This window comes from Coenobita brevimanus, chromosome 4, assembly GCF_032717465.1.
Source record: "Coenobita brevimanus isolate Jiangsu-jjx chromosome 4, ASM3271746v2, whole genome shotgun sequence".
NCBI lineage: Eukaryota > Metazoa > Arthropoda > Malacostraca > Decapoda > Coenobitidae > Coenobita > Coenobita brevimanus.
The window spans coordinates 35,037,652-35,043,245 of record NC_136957.1 but is presented as its reverse complement, the minus strand read 5'-3'; positions in this window follow the sequence as shown (position 1 = coordinate 35,043,245).

The window sequence follows — 5,594 nt, the reverse complement described above, 5'->3', positions numbered from 1 at the left end:
ATGACCAATTTGCCTAGCCCCGGGTTCCTACGCTCCTCATGGGGCAACACTGGATTAGATGATGATGATGGTGATGAATTTATCATTATAGTAGTAGTAGTAGTAGTAGTAGCAGTAGTGGTAGTAGTAGTATACTTATTATTGTTATACTTATTATTATTACTACTACTACTATTATTATTATTACTATTATTATTATCATTATTATCACCACTACAATTTTTGGGAAGGAAAATATATTGGGAAAGGAAAAAGTCCCTGAATAAGTAATAAGTAGACAGACTGACAGATACTAAAATAGATAGAATGAAACAGATAGATAGATAGATAGATACTTAGATAGATAAAGAAAAATAAAGATAAGCAGATAGATATACAAACAGATACAAATATATATACAAATAGATACAAATAGATAAACAGATACAAATAGATAAACATAGATACAAAAAGATATACAAATAGATACTAATAGATATACAAATAGATAAACATAGACACAAATACATAAAAATAGATACAAATAGATAAAAATAGATAAACAGATACAAAACGATATACTAATAGATACTGATAGACATACAAATAGATATACAAATAGATAAACATAGATGCAAAATGATATACTAATAAATATACAAATAGATACAAAGATATACAAATAGATACAAATAGATAAACATAGATACAAGAAGATATACAAATAGATAAACATAGATACAAAATGATATTCAAATAGATACTAACAGATATACAAATAGATACAAATAGATAAACAAATAGATAAAAATAGATAAATATAGATACAAAAAGATATACAAATAGATAAAAATAGATGCAAAAAGATATACAAATAGATAAAAATAGATAAACAGATACAAACAGATAAAAATAGATAAACAGATACAAATAGATAAAAATAGATAAACAAATAAAAATAGATATACAAATAGATAAACAGATGCAATAAGATATACAAATAGATACTAATAGATATACAAATAGATATTAATAGATATACAAATAGATACAAACAGATATACAAATAGACATACAGATAGATAGAACTAGATACAAATAGATGTTTGTTACTGAAGTTAATATACCAAGATATACACAAAGAAATAGTCACGAGGAAGTGCTCTGGAGCTTCATAATGTACACCAGAAAACACACACACACGCACACACACGTACATACATATATACATACATACGGTACATACACACACACACACACGTACATACATTCATATATACATACATAAAGTACATACACACACACATTAACACACACACACACACACAAACACACACACACACACAAACACACACACACACACACACACATATGTATACAGGCTTGAACCATTGTCACATCCTAGCATTTCTCTCTCTCTCTCTCTCTCTCTCTCTCTCTCACACACACACACACACACACAAACTAAAAATACTTCTTTATTTATTTATTTATTTTCTTTATTTTTCTGTATTTTATTTCCCTTTTCTCCTTGAGCAGATTTCCTCTATTTTTTCTTCCCCGAGAAACATAACACAGACCTTGAATTTAATGCTTTATTTGTGTGTGTGTGTGTGTGTGTGTGTGTGTGTGTGTGAGAGAGAGAGAGAGAGAGAGAGAGAGAGAGAGAGAGAGAGCAATAACTATCATAAGTGTGTGTGTGTGTGAGAGAGAGAGAGAGAGAGAGAGAGAGAGAGAGAGAGAGAGAGAGAGAGCAATAACTATCATAAGTGTGTGTGTGTGTGTGAGAGAGAGAGAGAGAGAGAGAGAGAGAGAGTAATAACTATATCATGTAGTACTAATATAACAATGTACTACTGTAATTACTGTGTTACTGTACTATAATTAAATATACTGGGTGGAATTTAAGCTCAAGGCCCCTCTCAGGAAGCTGCGTTAGGGGAGAGAGAGAGAGAGAGAGAGAGAGAGAGAGAGAGAGACTGAGGGACTGCTAGACGGTGTAGATAGATAGACAGAAAGATAGATAGACACCAATTATTCTCTACTCATACTTGATAAACAGATAAATACAAATAGATAGATATAGATAGACAAATAGATTGCAATTGTTCTGTATGCTTCGTTAATACTGCGGTGTCGATAGATAAATAGATAGACAGAAAATAGATAGACAGACAGACAGACAAATAGATAGACAGAAAGAGACAGACAAATAGATAGACAGACAGACAGACAAATAGATAGACAGACAGACAGACAAATAGACAGACAGACGGACAAATAGATAGACAGATAGACAGACAAACAGATAGACAGACAGACAAATAGATAGACAGATAGACAGACAAATAGATAGACAGACAAATAAACAGATAGACGGACAAATAGATAGACAGATAGACAAATAGATAGACAGACAAACAAATAGACAGATAGACGGACAAATAGATAGACAGATAGACAGACAAATAGATAGACAGATAGACGGACAAATAGATAGACAGATAGACAGACAAATAGATAGACAGATAGACAGACAAATAGATAGACAGATAGACAGACAAATAGATAGACAGATAGACAGACAAATAGATAGACAGATAGACAGACAAATAGATAGACAGATAGACGGACAAATAGATAGACAGATAGACAGACAAATAGATAGACAGATAGACAGACAAACAGATAGACAGATAGACAGACAAATAGATAGACAGATAGACAAATAGATAGACAGATAGACAGACAAATAGATAGACAGATAGACAGACAAATAGATAGACAGATAGACAAATAGATAGACAGATAGACAGACAAATAGATAGACAGACAGACAAATAGATAGACAGAGAAACAAATAGATAGACAGATAGACAGACAAATAGATAGACAGACAGACAAATAGATAGACAGATAGACAAATAGATAGACATAGACAGACAAATAGATAGACAGATAGACAGACAAATAGAGACAGATAGACAGAGAAATAGATAGACAGATAGACAAATAGATAGACAGATAGACAGACAAATAGACAGACAAATAGATAGACAGATAGACAAATAGATAGACAGATAGACAAATAGATAGACAAATAGATAGACAGATAGACAGACAAATAGATAGACAGACAGACAAATAGATAGACAGATAGACAGACAAATAGGTAGACAGATAGACAGACAAATAGACAGACAGATAGACAGACAGACAAATAGATAGACAGACAGAGAGACAGACAAATAGATAGACAGACAGACAAATAGATAGACAGATAGACAGACAAATAGATAGACAGACAGACAGACAAATAGATAGACAGACAGACAAACAGATAGACAGATAGACAGACAAATAGATAGACAGATAGACAGACAAATAGATAGACAGACAGACAGACAAATAGATAGACAGACAGACAAATAGATAGACAGATAGACAGACAAATAGATAGACAGATAGACAAATAGATAGACAGATAGACAGACAAATAGATAGACAGATAGACAGACAAATAGATAGACAGATAGACAAATAGATAGACAGATAGACAGACAAATAGATAGACAGACAGACAAATAGATAGACAGAGAGACAAATAGATAGACAGATAGACAGACAAATAGATAGACAGACAGACAAATAGATAGACAGATAGACAAATAGATAGACAGACAGACAAATAGATAGACAGACAGACAAATAGAGACAGATAGACAGAGAAATAGATAGACAGATAGACAAATAGATAGACAGATAGACAGACAAATAGATAGACAGATAGACAGACAAATAGATAGACAGATAGACAAATAGATAGACAGATAGACAAATAGATAGACAGATAGACAGACAAATAGATAGACAGACAGACAAATAGATAGACAGATAGACAGACAAATAGATAGACAGATAGACAGACAAATAGACAGACAGATAGACAGACAGACAAATAGATAGACAGACAGAGAGACAGACAAATAGATAGACAGACAGACAAATAGATAGACAGATAGACAGACAAATAGATAGACAGACAGACAGACAAATAGATAGACAGACAGACAAATAGATAGACAGATAGACAGCCAAATAGATAGACAGAAAGACAAATAGATAGACAGACAGACAAATAGATAGACAGATAGACAAATAGCTAGACAGACAGACAAATAGATAGACAGATAGACAGACAGACAAACAGATAGCCATCCCTAAGGAGAAAGAGAGAGAGAGAGAGAGAGAGAGAGAGAGAGAGAGAGAGAGAGAGAGAGAGAGAGAGAATGAATGACATGTGTTTGTGTGCTTTTATGTAAATTGGGTCGTGTGTGTGTGTGTGTGTGTGTGTGTGTGTGTGTGTGTGTGTGTGTGTGTGTGTGTGTGTGTGTGTGTGTGTCGTAAGAACATAAAACACACACACACACACACACACAAAGCCATCACCTTGTCCTCACACAAATCCCATCACACATATCGTCAGAAACACAATGATTTTTTCCCCCTGTGTGTGTGTGTGTGTGTGTGTGTGTGTGTGTGTGTGTGTGTGTGTGTGTGTGAACGATGTGGCTCAATTTTTTGGCGTAATGGAAACTGTATTATGCGGTTTTTTCTTTCATATATTTATTTTATTATTATTATTATTATTATTATTATTATTATCATTATTATTATTATTATTAGTAGTAGTAGTAGTAGTAGTATATTATTATTATTATGTTTATTATTATTATTATTACGTTTATTATTATTATTATGTTTATTCAGGCATAAAATGATCCACAGGTATACATGGCGAGTGATGAGAAGGGTGGGTGGTGAATTGAGTGAAAGGAAGGCAATGATTGATTATGTGTGTGTGGATGAAAGGATGCGAAGATGTATATTGGATGCAAGAGTTTATAGAGGTTGGGGTAGTGGACTTTCTGACCACTACTTGGTGGTGACCAGAGTTAAAGTTCAAGTAAGATGGAGGAATAGAAGAAGGGAAAGACGAGAGGAAGGAGTAGTTGCAAGGAGAGTGGAAAGGTTACAAGAGGATGAGAAAAAGGCAGAGTATAAGAGAGAAGTGGAGGAACGATTGGGCAAATATGAGTTGGAGCAGATGGGGGACGTGGAAGGTGTGTGTAGAATATTTACAGAAGAAATATGTGCAGCATGTGATGTGGTGTGTGGAAGGAAGAGAAGACGGAGGGGGGTGCAAGGAACAGCGTGGTGGACTGAAGAGGTGAAACAGGCTGTGGCACAAAAGAAGAAAGCATACAATGAATGGGTGAGAAATAGGGGCGTGGAAGAAGTTGAGAGGCGGAAGAGAAAGTTATATGTAGAAAGAAAGAGAGAGGTGAAAAGATTAGTAAGAGAGAGTAAGAAGAGAGTGGATGAGGAATTTGGAAGGAATTTGAGTGTACAGTGGAGGGACTGTAAGAAAATGTTCTGGAAAGAGGTGAAAAGAGTAAGACAGGGTGGAAGTGGAGTTAGCAGGGGAGTGAAAGATAAAAATGGTAGATTACTAGTGGAGAAGGGAGAAAAAGTGAGCAGATGGAGAGAACACTTTAAGGAATTGTTGAACGTGGAGGATGGAAGTAATGCGAGTATAAGTGGCTGGGGAATGG